This window comes from Mauremys mutica, chromosome 1 (assembly GCF_020497125.1).
Source record: "Mauremys mutica isolate MM-2020 ecotype Southern chromosome 1, ASM2049712v1, whole genome shotgun sequence".
Taxonomy (NCBI): Eukaryota; Metazoa; Chordata; order Testudines; family Geoemydidae; genus Mauremys; species Mauremys mutica.
The window spans coordinates 186,967,307-186,988,398 of NC_059072.1; the positions used below are offsets into that span (position 1 = coordinate 186,967,307).

Sequence of the window (21,092 nt, forward strand, 5' to 3'; positions counted from 1 at the left end):
GCTCAGGAGAAGTTCTCTTTTACATATGGGGGTGGGAAAGAAGAACTGCAATACAGGTATAAGAGATATTAAACTGCCTTTGTTTCTCTGAACCTCTACAAAATTGTCTTCCCTGCAGCAGAAAGGAAACTTTCTTTAAAAATTCCCAAAGTAAAAACTGGATAAGTGAGCAATACAGTGTGTCATTAGTACAACTTCAGCTGGGAAGAAAGGCTAACATGTTTTCCCAATAAAAGAAAAATGCCTAATTTTGTTTGTTTCACTTTTTTTCCAACTTACAAAATTAGCCATATCATACCTGAGAAGAAAATACCACTGCCTTTTCTGTAGGTTAGCTGATCGGGAGCAACTGTACATATACATGTAAGAAAGCCTGAGTCTTACAGACGCTTTCTGCCAGTCAGACACAGTTTGTTCAGCTGTAGATAATTTAAGTCACAGGTGCAATCAGTCAAAGATTGCAACAAATCTGGGATTCATCTCAGGCAGGAGCTCTACTGAAGTAGCTATGTTAGACAAAACTTTTTGATCCTTCTTTTCTTCATATTGATATCCTGAGACCTGGTGTAATTGGCACAGCTCATTAAAGTTTATGGGAGCCTATGTGAGACTGAATTTGGCCACTGCAGTCTGGAGTTACTTTGATTGGTAAGCAATTTTAACCAACATTTATATACTCTTTCTGCTACTCATACATTTTGCTTTCATTTGGTCTGAGCCATCACTTTACAGATTTACCCTAGGCACCTGGCCAATAAAGTAGATATGTGAGTATGCTGCATATTTATGTGTCTTTTATACTTTGTTGTAACATTTATGGTGGATTCTTTTGAAATCTCCGTTCTATTTTTCTCTATCTTTATCATTAAAATTTAATTATATTGATATGGAGAGCTAAGAGTGATTTCATACCATAACTGCCTTCTCATGAAAAACACAAAAAAATGGGCCCAAAGGGGCATAGCCACCTAAATCCCTACAAGGATGCCACTGAACCCTCTAGGTGCCTAAACTCCTGGTCACCTAAAGTTCTGCTGTAAAAGTTCCCCAGGCACCTCTGTTTCTGCCTCTGGTATGTGCACTGCTGCTTCATAAGCCTATCTCATGCCTCAGCCCCAGCACAATCCTTAAACAAAGTGAAGATAAGCATTCCCCTGCCTATTTTGCTTGTGGGGCCTAATCCTGTAGGCAGGGCCGGCTCCAGGCACCAGTGGAGCAAGCATGTGCCTGGGGCAGCACATGCTAAGGGGCGGCACTCTATCCACTCTTGGGGCGGCAGAGTCCGGGCGGCTTTTTTTTTTTCTCCACTTCGGCAGTTCGAGCGGCAGCAGTCTGAGCCACCATCTCCCCCACCCCCTCCTGCTTCAGCAGTTCAGGCGTGGCACTCTGAGCGGTTTTGTATTTTTTTTTTGCTTGGGGCTGCAAAAATGGTAGAGCCGGCCCTGCCTGTAGACATGCTCTGAGCATATCTAATCACACAAAATAGCCAAGAGCCGGCCTCCCTCGTCTTTAGCCTGGTGTTTCGTGTGTTCACCCAAGATAAGGAAGACCTTAGTTCAATTCCCCCCTCTATGCACAGGGGTTCTTCTACTTCTCTGATAAGTTTCCTAACCATTGAGCTATGTGATACTCTAATAGGAAACTCTTTCCAACACTCTTGTTGAAGCCATTCCACTTTGTATTCAATAATTAAATATTCATTGGGCAGTAAAAGGGTGAGTGACTCTACAGTCCAGCGTTTAGGGCACTTACCTGAGTGGTGGAGGAATCCTATTCAAATCCATTCTCCTTATCAAGCAGAGGATAGAATTAAACTGGGATCTGCAACATCATGGGTGGATTCCCTCATCGCGGGGCTAAAGGTTATAAGGGGGGCACTTTTACCTACCCCCAGCTGTTTTGTGTGTTGTTATACAGCTGACTAAGCCATTTTTATAAGGAACAGTATAGGCATATAAGCTTTTTGACTCTAGTGGATGGGTTCCCAGCTGTGGATCGCAAACAAAGATAGGCACCTGCTTCCAGCTCAGACCTCGATGCCAAACTATGAGAGGGGGCAGAGCTCAGATACAATCATCTCATAGGCATCTCCCACTGTCTAGCTTAGGCAGCTCCCCACCTAGCATGCTTGCTTTTTGGTAGATCCCATTCTAAGGAATCTCTCAACATTCATTATATAGGGAGCATAGGCACCTCAATCAGGCCTTATGGATTCTAGTGATTTTCTAGGCACCTACAAATTAGGCACTGCAAAACCTAAGTCCTTTTGTGGATCCTGGCCACAAGTCCTACATTATGATCTAATGCACCACTTATATTCACAAACAAGGATAATACCCTTCCCTGTCTCAGTGGGGTGTAGAAGGAAGTTTGGACAGACCAGCATGGGGTAGCCAACATGTGGGGGAGGGGGAGGAGGAGGAGAACACATGCACAGACATGCTAAAACCAAGCCCTGCCTTCTGCTTCAAACTGCATGTGGGAGTGATCCAGCAGGAGGGGCTTCTATTCCTCCAGTTGGCAATCTGGGGAGGATTTAGGGGAATTGATTAATTTTTACGCATTTTTCAGTTTAAAGCCTTCCAAGGAAGCTGGGGCCATGCTGAGATTGCTGTCCTGCCCTCCTTCCCTATATTTGAGGTAGGACTGGAAGAGACCTTGAGAGGTCATCTAGTTCAGTGTTTCTCAGCCTTTTGATATCAGGGACTGTGTCAGGGAGATCTCTGGGAGTGGTGCCCATCCACGGACTGGCCATTGAGAAACTCTGATCTAGTTCATGGTACATAGAGCTGCATTTCCAGGATCCTGTGGGTCTGATCAATCACCTGTTCTGAGTATCAAGAAGGGTTTTTCCCCCCCATTGGGCCATGTTAGCCAGGTCAGGAGGGATTTTTGCTTTCCTTTCAGCATTGTGGAAGCCATCTCAGATTAAAAGGAGTGAAACCATGAATTTTAATTTTAGGAGGTAATGTAGGAATGTTTAGTTCATGGTAACTTATGACCTGTGTTCAGTACAGATAAAGGCTAAAAGGGCCAGCTCCCAGACATGGCACACAGACCTTTGGCCTGTAAGGAAAAGAGGAGAGCTGACGTCTTCACAGAACAAAGTCCCCCTTGGTATCTTTTATCCCCTTCCTGGTGAGGGAGGGCAAGAGGATTCAGAAATGAGCCAAGTCCTAAGAGTTAGGCTGAAGAAGATCTACCCACAGTTATTGATTATATAGCGGGAGTTCTGTAACCCCATACTAGACCCAGTTAAATACAATACACCCTCACTATAAAGCCCTTCATTATTATCAATTTTTTGCTATAATGATCCCAGTCCCTGGATCCCAACTACAGTATAGTACTGTTTTAAAAAAAAAAGTCACACATGCATGCACAATTTTTATCCAGCATCACAGGTTAAGCTCTCGGGCAGAAACTGAGGAGTGGGCTCCCACCCCATCTCCTGCCACCCAGGGCTCAAGCCAAAGCCATAGCCCTACCAGTACCAGGGGCTGACAACTCTGCCATCTGGGGCTGAAATTACAGAGATCACACAAAAAAAAAAAGCACGGAATCGATGACATCCATGACCAAGTCTTAGCCTTATTTTTATTAATAATAATTAATTAAAAGCCTTTATCCAAGACAACTTAATTAACTTACTCCAGAAGTTTATTGTTTTGGATTGTCCTTTTGATATAACAAACCCCTGGCTCTAACCAACAAAAAGTTTGGATCCCGAGAGGTTCGGTAAAGTGAAGTTGTATATACCTGGTATGTGAGAGAAGGAAAGTGGATAATAACAGGGAGGAGGGCTAAGTTAATAAAGTCATGGCTTGTGTCTAGCTTACATTTGCCTGTGAATCCTGATTAATAAGTGGTTGAAAAGAGAAAATTCAAATGATATTTATAATAAGCAAAATATAACTAAATATAAACAGATAATTTTTGTGAATAGATTGCTACCTGGTCACTCCAAGAACCTGAACAACATCTGTAGACCTTCCTATAGGACCCCAAACAGAGTTCCTAGACTGCTATCCCTATTAAAATCTGAGGTCACGTCCTCTGCTGCAGATTGCTGCACCAAGTAGTGCTATAAATTCTCATGACTAGAAATTGCAAATCACACAAGCAAAATCCCCATCTGTGTTTGGTGACAGATTCTGTATTCTGTACTGTAGGAGTTACTTGTATCCTGGTTCAGAAAACATAAAGCCATCTCCCTCCCGAGTAGCCTCTTTTAAGCCCCTCATATTTGAAATTTGCATCTACGTATAGTACAGGAGAGGCATATTATTGAATCACAATAGAAGCAAGGTAATTGTACCATAGAAAGAAAAAAGTCAATATTCAACACACTATTAAATTTAACACACTAAATTGGTGAGAAAGAATGTCTAAGTCACAGGTTCAGAACAGATTTTGCCTTGTACCCTTTGTCCTTTAAAACTCCCAACAATTTGTTCTGTTGGTCAGTAGCTGTCAGGAAGTGGCAGCCATCACAATTTGGCAAGTGGATCCTCCTTTAAACGGTATTCACAAACAGGATTTACTGACACATATCAGGGCTTTGCAGCATTACCCAAGTCATCCAAAAATAATGTACTGTTTAAAAAAAAAAAATCAAAATCAGATCTTCAAAACATTTTGAAGGTTATAATCAGAAAACTGATGCCTGAGGGAATGTCAGTGTTAGACTAAGACTTTTGCTAGCACACAATACAAATTCTAAAATGAAGGAAGAAAGGAAGATGAAAATACACACATGGGGCTAGATTCTTATCTTCTTTGCACTCTCGTAAGTCCAGGTTAATTGATCTCCTGTTTACATCAGAATCCATTCCCAAGACTTTAAAAATAATTATCTGAATTAAAAATATTACTTTGGTGTTGATTTTGAATGTCACGAGATTTACCTCACTGATTTTTTTATTTGTATTTTTACTTCACTCCTTTTAGTGCATAACCAGATGAAAGATATTGCAATTTGAGGTCCTGATCCTGCAGTGAGCTCTCTGAGGGAGCAGATATTTACCCATGCAGAGCTCATTGCAAGGTCAGGACCTTATTTACCAGACATACCAATGATAATGCTAAGGTTCTTCTGATTTAACCCTGCAAAAGTAAGGCAAGTTTGGCTTGACCATCCCTCTTTCACTGCATTGTGCTTTTATTGCCATTACAGCAGGATTCCAAGCCAGAGTACCCAATCGCCTTAATTTTGCTAATGATGGTGGTTGTTGTTATGGACTTAAGGCAGATCCTTAACACAAATACATGAAATTTTCTGTAGTGAAATTCCATATGTCATTTTAAATTTCCCAGTTAGCATATGGGACTTAAATTGAATGGGTCCTTGTATGTAACTAGAGCCCTTTAGAAACCTACATTAGTCACTTTGAGCACATTTGTAACCACAGTTGTGTACACATAGTGGTGAGTGAGCATCTGGTGTCCCCTTACTGCCCTGCACTAGGTCTACCATAGTGGATCACAGCAGAAGAGGGAGAGTAGCTTTCATGGAACCACTATTCCAATGATCACATAGGTGGATATGGAGTGGATCAGCAGGATGGCATCCACTGCAATTGCACTTGGTATTCAGCATGCATAGATTACTTTCCTAGAGGGAACTGTCTGAATCATGATGCTTAGGGAAAAGCTTATGGTGAAACTACAGTCTAGCTCTCTGTAGTTTGTAAAGGTTCTTTCAGAGTTAATTAGGTCAGCCATAAAATTATATATAGTAATTACAAACTTTCAAAAACACATTTAACAGTGACTAAGAACATCACTTAGTAATTATTGATTAGTCAACAATATGTTCAATGATTAATTCAGTAATTTACTGGGGGGCTAAAGCCTGCTCTAAGAACCTTGCAGAATTCAAATAGTCACTGATTCTTCTATACTGTCCAATTTAAATGTGACATAAAAATGCAAAGTTACCAGACTTCCTTATTTTTGTGATTACAATTGCTCTTTAACATAAGATTGTTTTACAGATGTAAATGAAATAATAGATATATGAAACAAAAATAACCTACAGCTATACAATGCCTACTGTACTAGTGATATCTGCACAAAGGCCAACTTATTAGCCTTTTATTATTAAATAGGTGTCTAAATAAATAGTTTTTATTTCTTCAGAGATTTAAAACCAAAAAGGACATGTTTCAGACACACTAGGCAACCACAGCACTTAGTTAAAATAAAAATTAACATGAAATAAAGAAACCCACTTTTACTAAAGATATCCCAAATATATATTTGGGACCCTAAAATTGGGTATCCAGCTTTGAACATTTTGAACTTTCAGGGTTTCAAGCTTTTCTCCAACAACCATGATGGCCAGTAACTGACTTTTGACAGCTGAGATTCTCATGTATCCCATGAATCCAACTGCTGGGGGTTTAAGAAAAATACCAAATATCTCAAGTCTCATGATAAAGAAGCAAGAGTTGGCCACACAAAGTTAGATGTGTCTGTTTTGGGGGAGAGAATGAAAATAAAAGATGGTCAATTTTCAACAGCAAGTGTATAGAACTCCATCTTTCCTTTAAAAAGAAACAAAACAAAAAAAACCCCACATACCTCAACACTCATATGTGACTAATATACCACAAACTACAACACTATGTATTGGTTACATTTGTAATAATCAGCTGTGCAAAACTCAGATTTTTGCAACCATTTTCTTGCAAAACTTTTCTGTTTAGAAACGTCTTTATAGTTCTGAATTTCAGATTTAAAATAAATCTCACAATAGCCAAGTTTTGAATTAAAAGTTTCTTACAGCAAACTATAAGCTTTCTTCCTATCACTGAAAACTTGTTCCGAGTTCATTCAAAGTATTTGTAAACCTTGCTGGATCTGCCCAGTGCTTCAGTTTTGTAGCAAGACCTAAAACAACTGGTGTTTTATCTGCTTGCAGTTTTTATTCTGCAAGTTTTGCACTACTCTGATTTTTTTTTTACCTAATCCTGTTACTGACAGGAGAAAAAACAAAAGCAAGAAGTAAATTTAAGTGTGACAGTAAGCTTGGGTTCCCTAAGTGCAATCATTCACACAATCTACTTTTGCATTAACAGTTCAAAAATCAATATAATTGACTCCTAATGTGTAAAACCATTTGTTGTGTTTTAGTTTGGTATCTCATACAGCAAAAGAAAGTTACACTGCATTAAGAAATCTTAGACAACTGACTGCTGTCAATATAATATGAAGAATGAGGAGTGAGTAGAGGAATAATACATTTTTCATGAACTGTTGGTCACTTTGAACAAGTAAACAGTGCCTACAAGGGACAAAATGTGAGCACTGAAATTCTTGAAGTTGGTGAGTGATAATAATGGTTCCGTATGCTATAAATCAATCACAATTACCAAAGAGCTTGGATACATATTTGGGATTTTTCATGTATTATCTTTATAATGATTAATAGGAGTGTCATGGTAACATATCTGAAATAGGAGGCCACCATACAGAGAAAGTTGTGTTGAATTACATTCATATGTTAAAAACTATCACTCTGCAAACATTTGATAAAATATCTGCAGGTTAGACATAGCATCTTGAAAATACTTTTGGGCATTGCCTTATGTCAGTACAGAATTTGGCACATGGATTTTTTTTTCAAAACAGGCTGTTTGTCTAAAGCAGTATAAAAACGACTTGGCCTAAAAATGTGATACATTGAAGGAATGATGCACAAATACATCTTCAAAATATTGTAATATTAGCCTCATGAGATGTAAAAATGCCTATGCAAAATCAATTAGGTGTCCAGTTTAACATGACATCCAGTGATTTATGAAGAAACGTCTTGATCACAAAATAATCCCCACATTTGTCAGATGTAGTGTGCCTCTGCAACTTTGTTCAGAGTAACTGAGAACACCTCACTCCACATGCTGTGACAATACCATTATTTCAACACAAAGGTATGATTATTCTAGATGTTAGCACAGTATGTAATATTTATAGCACAACTATCTCTTATGCTCGCCCTTCATTCCCAACTACTATTTGGAGAGGTTCTCTTCACCTCCTCTGTCCCACCAATCAAACTCCTGACTGCTTGTAGGGACAGCGTCTGTCCATTTGCTAAGATCACCTTGCAGTGCCTCTGCTGTAAAGAGTTGGAAGTTGTTATATACCTTTAGGTAGTGATGGACCATGAAAACAGGAATCCATCAAAACTTGGCACTAACAAGACACACTCTAAACTTATCCACTTAAATAACTTGCTTAATATATCACATTCCTCATCCTAGAGGAGCTGTAACATGGAAAATAAGAATAGGTTAGGAAAACACACACACACACACGGGGAAAAAAAAAATCAAAAGAGCAGTAAACACATAATTACAGAATAGGATGAGGAATTTTAATTAAAATTTACCAAAACACACACACACAAACCAAACAAACATACAAAACAAAAATACTGAAAAGTAAGTTTTCTTACATTACCTTTCAATATAAACTCAAATTAGGGGCAGGGGGGAAATCAACAAAAATAATCGAAATAAGACATTTGTCAACATTATGGTTTTTATGTTTTGCTTTAACTTTGTGTCCCTTTCCCCTGCTCTTTTTTCAGTGTTTTATTATTGATAAATGCTACAATCCTACAACTGATTGTATTCTGGCTGTGATGTCACAGATACCGGACACATACTTTAAAAAAAAAAAAAAAAGTACATGCTATGAGGATCTCCCGAACTAGGCTAAAGTATTTTGATGGTACCTGTGGAGGTCAGATATCTTGTTCTCAGCCCATCTCTGGTACAAACAGTTAATTTTATTAACTTCAGTAAAACATGCAAGCCTGGTTCTCAGTTGCCACATCATATTCTGGCACATTCAGGGCCTGTCCGACCTCTGGTGTAAATTAGAGAAGCCTCAGGGTTCATAGATTCCAAGGCCAGAAGGGACCATTTGGATCATCTATGACCTCCTATGTAACACATGCCATAGAACTTCCCCACAATAATTCCGAGAGCAGATATTTTAGAAAAACATCCAATCTTGATTTAAAAATTGTCAGTGATGGAGAATCCACCACATATCTTGGTAAATTGAGTCAATGACCAATTACTCTGTTAAAAATGTGTGCCTTATTTCCAGTCTGAATTTTTATAGCTTCAACATCTAGCCATTTGATCGTGTTATACTTTTCTCTATTACATTGAAGAGCACATTAATAATTATTTGTTCCCTGTGTAGATACTTATAGACTGTAATTAAGTCACCCTTTAACCTTCTCTTTGTTAAGCTCGATAGATTGAGCTCCTTGAGTCTATCACTATCAGGCATGATTTCTAATCCTTTAATCATTCTTATAGCTCCCGTCTCTAATTTATCAACATCCTACTTGAATTGCGAGCTCCAGAACTGGACAGTATTTCAATGATTGCAAAAAAATATCCTAGTTGCAAATATGAGGTACAATAACTTCTGTACTTCTTCTTGAGATTCCCTTGTTTATGCATCCAAGGATCCAAAAGAGCTCAACGTGGTAGAACTGGGAGTTTAGGTTCAGCTGATTATTCACCATGACCCCCGCATATTTTTCAGATTGCTTCCAAGGATAGAATCCCCTATAGTGTAGCTGTTCTCCACTTCTTGAGTCCACAAAGAAAAAGAGCACAAGTTAGAGCAACATTAGAAAGCTAAAGTGACAATTGTTTAAAAGAGTAAATGGGATGACCTGGGTAATTATATGCCTGTCAGCCTGACATCAATCCTGGACAAGATAATGAAGTGGCTAATACAGGACTTGATTAATTAAGAGCTAAAGGACGGTAATGTAATTAATGCAAATCAATATGGGTATATGGAAAATAGATCCTTTCAAACTAATATGATCTTTCTGATGATATTATAAGGTTGGTTGATAAAGGTAATAGCGTTGACATAATATATTTATACTTTGGTAAGGTGTTTGACTTGATACCACACAACATTTTAATTAAAAAGCTAGAATATCTCTGCAGGGATAGGTTCTTGGCCCTACGTCATTTAACATCTTTATCAATAACCTGGAACAAAACAAAATCATCACTGAAAGTCTACAGATGACACGTAAATTGGAGTGGTAAATATTGAAGAGTACAAGTCACTGATTCAGAGCAATCTAGATCAGTGGTGGGCAACCTGAGGCCCACGGGCCGCATGTGGCTCATCAGGGTAATCTGATTGTGGGCTGCAGGTTGCCCACCACTAATCTAGATTGCTTGCTAAACAGGGTGCAAGCAAACGAGATGCATTTTAATATGACTAAACGTAAAAACTATACATCAAGAAACAAAGAACGTAGGCCATACTTGCAAGCAGTGTCTCCGAAAAAGATTCGGAGGCCATGGTGGATAATCAACTGAACATGAGCTCCCAGTGTGACGCTGTGGTCAAAAGAACAGGTGAGATCCTGGGATGGATGAACAGGGAAATGCCGAGGAGGAATAGAAAAGTAATTTCACCTCCATATTTACAAGTGGTACAAGTTTTGCAACTACTGAATTACTTTGAAATACTGTGTCCAGTTCTGGTGTTGACAGTTCCAAAAGGATGCTGAAAAACTGGAAAGGGTCGAAAGAAGAGTAACCAGAATAATTAAAGGACTAGAAAACATATCTTTTATTGATAGACTCAAGGAGCTCAAGCTATTGAGCTTAACAAAGAGAAAGTTAAGAGGTGTCTTCATCACAGTTTATGGGGAACAGACATCAGATAATGGACTCTTCAATGTAGCAGAAAAAGGTATAACACCGTCCAATGGCTGGAAGTTGAAGATAGACAAATTCAATCTGAAAAAAAGGCATACTTTTTAAAACCATTAGAGAAATTAACCATTGGACCAATTTGCTAAGGGGTGTTCTGGATTCTTCATTATTGGCAATTTCAAAACCAAGATTGGATATGCTCTAGGAACTATTTTGGGGAAGTTCTATGGCCTGTGTTATACAGGAAGGCAGACTAGATCTTCATAATGGGTCCCTTCCAGCCTTGGGATCTATGAATCACTGGAGATTGGAAGCAGGGTTGGTCCAAGCTCTTTCACCAGTATTACACTGGCTGGGGAGTCTCTCTGCATTGTCAAGGAGCTGTTTCCACCCAACTTGTTGCCAGAGCTATATAAAGGGCCTTAGTATAACTGGGAATCAGACCTATAGTATTCAGTATAGGTACTATTATACAAACTGCATGATATTTTTTAAACATGCAGACATCTTTTTTGAGGAAAAAGTAGACTATTATTCATACACACAAATCCAGAAAATGAAATGTACATCATATAAAACAGTGCCATTTAAAAAATAAAGAACAAAAAATATAATCTATCTGCAGATATATAGATTTTTACTTCCTTCTGAAATCTGACCAATTTCAGGAACTAGTTAGCTATTTTCCTGATTTTAAAAAAATATGGATTTAAAGGTCAGTCTCACTAGTGTGATCAAACAATGTTAATTTACCTTTTTCTTAATGGTTTCTTTCTGACAGATGAAGGAGCTTAAGAAGGACAATGCTCTCTTCACAACAACCACTAAAACATATCACTTTATTTTATAACATCATTTAAAGAAAAATGAGGGAGAAACATCTAGGGCAGCAAAAATTAATTTGCAGTAAATTAATCAGAACAGGGAATTTCACACTAACCAGTGGTTTTGATAACAGAAAAGGAATCCTTAAGATGACAAAGTCCTCCAATTTACAACATAGAAAAAAGTATTGGTTTAGAAAAATAGGGCAAAAAAAATAAGAATTTTTTTTATGGCTAAATTTGCTTGAGACGGGTAATTAATGTTCTTTGAGTGACAGTCTAATTTTGAAACATATTTGCTACAAAACATAACCATGACATATGCTGTATGTAAATTGGATCTTTAAAATCCTGCAGAGTGTTATTGTTTCCATTATAACCAGATAAGAGTGATAATACGATCCAGGAAGTTGAGCATGGGAACCAGGAACTCTGGGATTCTATTTTTGGCTCTGACACTGACTTACTGTATGACTTGGATCATATCAATTTCTGTGCCCTAGTTTCCCCATTTGTAAAATGGGCATAATGAGTACTGATAAGAATGTTATGAAGCTTCTTTCTTATAACTCTCTTTGAGATCCACAGGTGCATGTTTAATCCTATTGGATCTAGGTTGTGAGACTTTGCAGCTTCTTGCGATTTGCTATACATTCATGGAAGTGAGGAGATAGAGCCAAACCACAAATTCGTAATGTGGGAGGGCAGTTACAGAAACCAGTCAGTCATTTACCATAGCCCACAGGCTCTGAAGTTAGACTGGGGCACAGAGAAAGAATCAGAGATGGTAGTCCAACTTGTGGATCAAGTCAGATGTGCTCTTGTAGGGAAGGGGCATTTAGTGGCTTCAACTTGAGCGGATGCATAAGTCTAAGAGTGCCACAGCATGTAATTGCCAAATCATTAATAAATTAATAACTAAGGCCCCAATCCTGCCATCTGATCAGTTCAGATTGTCTCACATGGATCAGATTGCAAGGGCCTAAAGCAAGAGAAACAAAAGACAGAACCTGGTTTGTTTGTTTTTTAATGTGTGAGAGAGAGAGAGAGAGAGAGCGAGAGCGAGCGCGTGTGCAAGTGCAAAAAGTGGATTAAATCATTTAATTTCCTTTCTCATCTTTGTAGAGAGACAAATATGCTGTACACCAGCGGTTCTCAACCAGAGGTCCAGGGCCCGCTGGGGGCCCATGAGCAGGTTTCAGAGGGACTGCCAAGCAGGGCCAGCTTTAGATTATTTGGGGCCCAGGGCAGAAAGCTGAAGCCCCACCTCATGGGGCTAAAGGCCAAGGCCCTGAGCCCCACCACTCCAGGCTGAAACTTGAGCAACTTAGCTTCGCAGGGCCCCATGTGGCATGGGCAATTGCCCTGCTTGCTTCCCCCTAACACTGGCCCTGGCTTTTATATGCAGAAAATCAGTTGTGGCAGAGGTGGGCCATGGAGACTTTATAGTATGTTGGGGCAGGGGGTGGGGGGTGATGCCCCAGAGAGAAAAAGGTTGAGAACCCCTGCTGTACACAACAATATTCTTAAGAGTCCACGTACTAGTTTAATTGTAAGTGGATTTACTGAATCTGTTCTAATGGAGCATCGTACATTCCTTAAGTTATTTTAACATTATTTAGTAACTTTTAAGAGTACAGACCTATTTTTATTTTATTCTGTCCCCATTTATTACCATTGTAAGCAAAATGATTTGAACCTCAGAGTTATGAACACCCTGGGAATGGAGGTTGTTCGTAACTCTGAATAAAACATTATGGTTATTCTTTCAAAAGTTTACAACTGAACAGTGACTTAATACAGCATTGAAACTTTACTATGAGGAAGAAAAAGGCTGTTTTAACCATCTGAATTTAAATGAAAAGCATGGAAAGTTACCCTACTTTTTTTTTTTAAACTTTCCCTTTATATTTTTTAGTAGTTTACATTTAACACAGTACTGTATTGGCTTTTCTGTTTGATTGTTTGTTTCAATTTCTGCTGCTGCCTGATTGCATACTTCTGGTTCCAAATGAGATGTGTGGTTGACTGGTCAGATCAGAACTCTAGGTTCTACATTCCTGTACATCATTTTTATTTATTCAGAAGGAATTTTGATACGTTGAAACTAGATATGGGCCTGAACCGAAACTCCAGGTAAGACTACTCTGAAAATTTCAGAAATGGATATGGCATGACCTTGGAAAAGCCTCTGCGTCACAAAGGCATAGGTAAGTCAGGTAGGTCATTCTGAACACATGCCAATAAAAACTTTAGACCATTTCACTATGTTTTCTGAATATTTAACAGAAAAGTAAAAAAGTATAATAGAAATAGTTTAGAGAGTGTTTCAATATTTTATTGAAACTACCTTTATACCCCTCGGTCAATACAGAATGACTCCCCAGAATTCAGCTGTCTGGGCCTGTTGAGGGTAAGAAACACTATAGCTAATAAATTTGAGAAACTTCTAAAAATTGCTTTCAATAATGTTTTTCTGCATAACAATATCACGATATAAAGGAGAGATCTCTTATGATCTACCAGAGCTAGAAACATCTAATTCAGAGATGATTCTTGACATTTTGGAGGTATAAAGTTCCCATATCTGACTATATGGATCTGTGAGATAAGAAATCTTCAACTTATCATTGGTCCATAACTTCATATTGCTTAATCTAGGCCCTGGCCACATTTTTAGAAGAGGATGGGGAAAGCAAAGGTTTCTGTGGATGTTTCTTTGGGTTTTATTGGATTGAGTTTTGTTTCTTTCTTTTAAAATATAAAATAAAACAAAAAAGCAGTAGCTGCCTGAAGCATCACAAAGATTTGGTACATTAGAAGTAGTCTCAGAGTAGATGGATTAGTGGGCAGATTGCAAGTGAGGTATTCAAAAGTGCAGACATACATCTTTTAGGATGTGTTCAAGGTCCAGATTTTTAAAGCATTGCTGCACTCAGGATCACAACACCTAACTGGGTTAGGAGCATAAATCTCATTTTCAAAAGGGATTTAGGCACTTCAGAAAACTAACTTTCTAATGACTATTGATGGAATTTAGACACCTAAGTCTCTAGATCCATTATGAAAATGAGATTTAGGCTCCTAAATCAGTTAGGTGTTATGATGCTGAGTGCAGCAATGCCTAAATAGCTTTAGTAATGAAAGAACAGAAACCCAGATATTTAAAGTACTTCTGGACCATCTCATATAGTCAAAAACCATATAGTCTTGGATGTACTTTTAGGATAATGACTTCAGCAGCTTTTTAATCTTTACTTATAGGAAAGATTACTAATATTTTAGAACTGTTGGTCAAATACGGCTCATCTTACTTGGACAATTAACACAAGTGGGATTTGACTCCATAATTTTGAGTAGGTTTTATATTAGATTGGAAAGTGGCAGTAGGGCATGCTGGAATTTTTCCCATGGTGTCTTCATGCTTTCCAGAGTCTCCACTTTCATTTTTTTAAAGTTAGCCTGTAGTTATTATAGTGCAAAGAAAACCTTGAAATAGTGAGTTAAATGTAATTGATTCAGTAATGTCTGCTTGAGTTTCCAGAGAGCCTGAAAGAATAGCTCTGCAAGTTGTGAACTTACCCATTCATCTCACAGAGTGTTAACTCAAATGCCCCAATAGTGATCAACATTTCATTGTTCAAAGCATGTATGAAAGGGGAGGAAGGATCTACACACTTTCTCCCACCCTACCCCCAGTCAAGAAGAAGCCAAGGCCAAGATGTCCAGCAAGGCATTTGAGCCCTACCAAATAAGAGGAGCCCAGGAGAACCCATTGGGTGTGTTTAAATTCCAGAGAAGGAGCCCAACAGAATTATGATTTTATGAAGCATCAAAACAAATTTTTTTTGTTTTCTTTCAGGAGGGTTTTTTAAAAAAAACACAAGTGTAAGCCTAGGGTATTGCATTAAATTCACAAACGGTTCTCGCTTCCTTACCTTTGCAATTAAAATTTACACAAATGAGCTAGGAACCCAACTACACAATGTCAGCAGAAGATCAAAGAGACTCACTACAAACTGTGATCACAGTCAGAAAAACATGTCATTAAGTATGTAGGGTCCTGTCATTTCCCAGGTGTAGACACAATCTCTGGCCTCCCACAATAGTATTTCACAAGGGACCATTACACTCTCCTTGTCATTTTCAGCTGCCACTGTAACAAGCATTCAACCTTCACAGTTTTACGGGAAATCTCCAGAGCTGAGAGTTTTCTTCAGCTTTTTCAGTGAGTTGAACCATGGATAAAGGTTTAGTCTAATGTCAATTCCCTAAGATCATTCAGATCAGTTACTTCACAGAACAATCTGAATCTTCTAAGGGAACTGACATCAGACAAAGCCTTTTTCCACGGCTCAGTTCACTGAGAAAGAAAAACACCAGTTCAAAATACTCTCTAAACAAAAACCTAGCCTTCCAATTTTTCAGTTATGCTAGAAAATTTCAATTGCCAGTCGTGAAAGAATCTGAGGACCTCTCACATATGAAAAGCTGTATTTGTTTCAGCATCACTAAGAGGTCAACGAAGGACAAGAAGAAGGAGCAATACCCCATCTAAGACTTGAACCTCAAAAAGGTCACCAATTAAATCTAACCTTGCCTGATTGTTATTTGTCACAACATTTTGATGAATTTGGCTCAATATGATAAAACAAATCCACACTTTCAACCAATCAAATTCTTTTTTTCCTCAACATTCGTATGTGTAACTTGCTATAGACTATGTTTTCCCAATGAATTTGATGTATTCGATACATATTTTAGTACTAGGGGGCCAAATTCTGTTCTGTGTTAATCTGGAGTAGCTCTAGTGACTTCAGTAGCGTTACTCTAGGTTTATGATGATGATATAAAGCAAATTTTCTCCCAAAGAGTTACTTAGACCACATTGGAGTAACATGCCAATTCTGCACAGTAATACTGAAATTCACACCTGCGCAAAGAACCAGCACAAAGCCTGTGCACCATTTAAGTCCCACTTAAAAATCTTATTTTCAGGTCTTAAGTGATGCATATGTCACCTTGAGAGTGAAAAAAGCATTTAGACATATGGTTGTAGATTTCTCATTTGATAAGATAAGTGGAAAACAATACAATGAACAGTGCAAAAACTAAATTACACATGAGAAAATAGTCTTACCAGATCAGAGAGATCTACAGCCAAATATATAGTATAAATGTAAAAGATGTGTATATGTATCATTTTAATCAATAAAGTCCATTTGCGTTTACATAAAGATTATTTCCCAAGCTTACTTTGTGCAGCAACTACCCTAGTAATATAACCACCTGTAGACTTGTCATCACTGTCTCTGTAACAGTGTATAAAGAGAATTATGTAACATCCTATTCCCCAATGATGTGTTATAATATAACTAATAATAATAAAGGAATGAAGGACCAAACAATCACCAACAACTTTTTAATTAATCAATCACAGGTGCTGTAAATTCAAATCTGGAGTAACTGTCCAGTATCACATTCTTCACTCAGGAAAAAAAATCCCATTTCCTTTAATAAAGTAAATTCTTTAACTTTTAAAATAATGGGCAGATTCTCACTGGGTGAGTATTGTCATAGTTCCGTTAATTTCAATGCTGCTCATCTGCTTTAGAATCAGTGAGGATCTGACCCAATATTTTAAAACAAAGAGACTAATGCTGCAGTCCTGAAGGCCTGCTTTTTTAAAAAGTATCCAATAAGTAGTAATAATAAACTATATACTTGTATGGAATCTTGAGTACAAATGTCCTTTCTTGCCCTTGCATTCTTCAGTTATACGTTTATATCTGTGAAAGCAGTTTCTCTTTCTGTACTTTGAAAGAGTTGATCAATAAGAAAAAAAATTGGCCAAAATCATGAACATTTAAAATGAAGGGCCTGCTGCTGTGTTAACTGTAGTCAACAGCAAGACCTGAATATATATGTTTTTGGTAAAACATGCTTTTACGGTAGTACTATCAAAATTCTTTACTGGTATATTACTTTTCTCAACACTAATTACAATTGTGTTTTCACTACCTAACTTTTTCTTACCATTAGTATTAACATAATTGAACATTTTATGCTAGCCCTGGCTTAATAAACCAGATCTGCTATTCCAACTTGCATACTACACTCTAATACGATTATGAGATCTGTTTTGTATATTGTAATCCATAATTTGAAATACCAGTGTTAGACACTTTTTTAAAAACCATGAAACTGTACCTAAATTAAGATAAATGAATAAAATCCCTAAGTACTTTTTAAACACCATCTCTTTATGAATTCTTTCATTAGTTTTGTTTTGGAAAATTAAGGGGAATACAGACTCGGCTGAAGTGGAAACAAAATGCAATCGTACACCAAACACGATAAAAATGTGCGTGCGATTTTTTTAACCATTTCCCTCCAACAACTTCTTCACTAGTTCACTCATTGAATTCCGCAATCAGGTCTAAAGGATCTAGACACCCCACCCCACCCCCAAAAACCTGACTATTCAAGCAAAATCCTGGAAACTAAAATCTCTCTTCCTCTTACCCGAATGGCTTATCCATCAAAGGGGAAAGTACCCGAGGGAAGGTAACAGTTTGGAGCAATGCACTGAGGGTAATGGGAGTGGGAGCACCCTACAGCATCGAAACGAGATAGCCCCATTTCGGAGGCTGGCTCTACTAATGCTCTCTCCTCCCTTCCTTGAGCGGGGGGGTCTTGAGCAATTTGCAATCGGCAACCTGCAAGGCTGAGCAATCGGTTGCCTGAAACAGAAGAATAATTATAGAAAAAGAAAAAAAAAGTCCCCGCTGCGAACCAACAAGCCCTGCCCCGGGAGACCATCTCCAACCAGGGGCGGATACCACTAGCGCCCCTCGGTCCCTCCTGCCCACCTGCCTGGGTGTTGCGCTGAGCGACCCTTAACTCGGCTCTCGAGGGCGGGCGAGCGGGCGGGGCAGGGGTAACCCAGGCACCGCCGACCGCCTCTCACCTTCCCCGGCGCTGCTTCCAAGTTGCTTCAGCTCCGTCGCCCTCCCCGCACCCGCCAGCAGCGCACGTCAGCCGGCCGGCGGGCGCCCCAGCCTGGCGGGCTCCGTCCCCGAGCGGCCCCCGGGCCTCACCTCGGCTTGTCCGCGTGTCCCAGCCCGGCGCGGGGTGAGAAGCCGGCGCTGCTGCCGCCGCCGCCGCTCCTGCGGCTGCCACCCGAGGGGAGGGGAGGCGAGGCGAGGGGCGGCGCGGTCTGCGGGGCGCTGCCTTCCCGAGCAGGAGCCCGCCCCGCTCCAGCCAGCCCCCGCCGCCCGCCTGCGGGGCTCCTGCCGCTGCTCCCCTGGGGGGCGGGCCGGGCCGGGCCGAGCGGGGGTGCGCAGCCCAGCCAAGCCGGGCTGTCGGGGAGGAAGCCTCCCAGGCGGGAGATGCCTTTCAAAGTCCCTCCCTCCTCTTGCAAGGCAGGAGATCGTTCTGCCTTTCAGTGAGCGAATGGGAGACTCTCCCCTCGGGTTTTGTGTGTGTGCGGGGCGGGGGGTGTTAAGGAAATACCCGGCATTCAAAAGGGGGGCAGCTTGGGACAGCCGCCTTCCTGGAGGAGCCTCCTCCCCTCCCCCACAGCAGCGCTGCTTTCTCCTCCCCGCCAATGCAGCCAGCTCAGCAAGGACCTCGTCCGAGCGGGAGCAATCTGGCCGCTCCAGTGACCAGCGGTGCCGGAGAACTTCGGGAGGTGCCTGAACACCCCAGGATGGTTTGCGCTGGGAGTTTGCTAATTAGCAAGATCCAAGCGCGTGCCCAACTGGCCGCACCTATACTGCACATTAAGAGACTTCAGGAGCTGATTAGCGGGGAAGTATTGTGAAATGATAGGAAGAAATTAGCGATAATTTATTTCAGCTTGAAGTTTATATGGGGAGGTTTATTGGTGCAGCGTGCTGCCAGCTGGGGTAGCTGACAGATCCGACTGAAATTCAACTGTACTTACACTCTCAGACTACATTGTAAGTCAATACTTTATTATACAATGCAGTTAGTGCAGCCTTAATATTAGCCACTTTGGGGAGGAAGCGTCAATTTATATAGGCTTCGGATAGTAATAAAACTGAAGGGAGGAGTTAATATTAATTAATGATCTAATTAATGACCTAAGAAATCTTCCATAACAGATGTACTCATGGAATTAAGGCTGAAAGTAACATCACTGAAACAGCCTTTCCTAAAGAAGCGAGAAAAAGCACTAACCTTTCAGTACCATGGACAGCAACCATGCAGGAGCCCAGCAAAATCAGGGCCCGTTGGGAATAACAAAATATTAAAGTAATAAAAAAAGAAACTTCTGAGCTGTCATGAGAAAATGTTCTGGCTGATTCATAGATTTTTAAGGCCAGAAGGAACCCTTATGACTATATAGTCTGACCTCACACGAAACAGAACACAGAATCTCATCCTGTAATTTCTCCACCAGGTCCAGTCATAACTTCTATTTGAACTAGAGCAGGCAGTGTTGTTGTAGCCCTGTGGGTCCCAGGATATTAGAAAGACAAGGCAAGTGAGGCAATATGTTTTATTGGACCAACTTCTGTTGGTGAAAGAGACAAACTTTAGAGCTACACAGAAGTATGAACTGATACTTTAGCAGAAGTGGTTAGCACATTTTCTAAGGGATCATTCAAGGTGATGTGTCCAATTAACACACCTGCAGTTACAGGACAAAGGAGGGAGTTAGTGGGTTACAGATTGTTATAATAAACCATAAATCCAGTGTATTAAGATCGTGAATTTTTAGTGTCTAGCAAAATTATGCATTTAAGTTCCCAGGCTTGTCTTTTGAAAGTGTTGTGTAGCTTTCTTTTGAGGATGAGGACTGAAAGGTTGAATATAGAGTGCTCGCTTTGTGAAAAGTGTTCACCCACAGGTGATGTGGTGTTTTTGTCTTTTATCATTTCCCCGTGTGAGTTCATTCAAGAGCGTAGTGATTGTCTGGTTTCACCCATACAGTTGTTATGATGCACTAAATTATTTTTTTATTTAAATTGTTATGTAGTGCACTAAATGCCCCCAATAACAATTATGTGGATTTATGGTTTATTACAACAATCTGTAACCCCTTTTGTTGTATGACTACTGGGGTCTTAATGGGCCACTTCACCTTGAATGATTCCTTAGAATATATGCTGACTACCTACACTAAACTATCTGTTTGATCTTGTATTAGCTGTGACACTCTCAGTACCTTTCCCAGAATTGAGGAAGAACTCTGTGTGGCTTGAAAGCTTGTCAGTCTCACCAACAGAAGTTGGTCCAATAAAAGATATTACTTCACCAACTGAGCTAGAGCATATAAAGTCATCAAGTGACAGAGGATCCACCACATCCCTAGATAAGTTATTCCAGTGGTTAATTCACTTTACTGTTAAAAAATGTGCCTTATTTCTAGTCTAATTTTAGTGTCCAACCATTATCAGCTTGTAACCATTGATCCACCGGGGCGAATAGCGAACCACTAAAAGTTTTCTAATAATAATACTCAGAAGTTATATTGTGATATACAATCATTACCTAATAAATTATCTAAATAACATTGTGA

General features: G+C 39.6%; 1 long non-coding RNA gene across 1 annotated transcript in view; it reads right to left on the bottom strand.

Annotated features, from left to right (window-relative positions):
* The window catches only part of LOC123361918, a 37,085-nt gene extending 35,257 nt beyond the window's left edge, over positions 1 to 1,828 (bottom strand). Inside the window, exon 1 of the long non-coding RNA XR_006576276.1 lies at positions 1,753 to 1,828. This is a non-coding gene — a long non-coding RNA (uncharacterized LOC123361918). The remainder of the gene's footprint in view (positions 1 to 1,752) is intronic.
* Between the last annotated feature and the right edge of the window lie 19,264 nt (positions 1,829 to 21,092).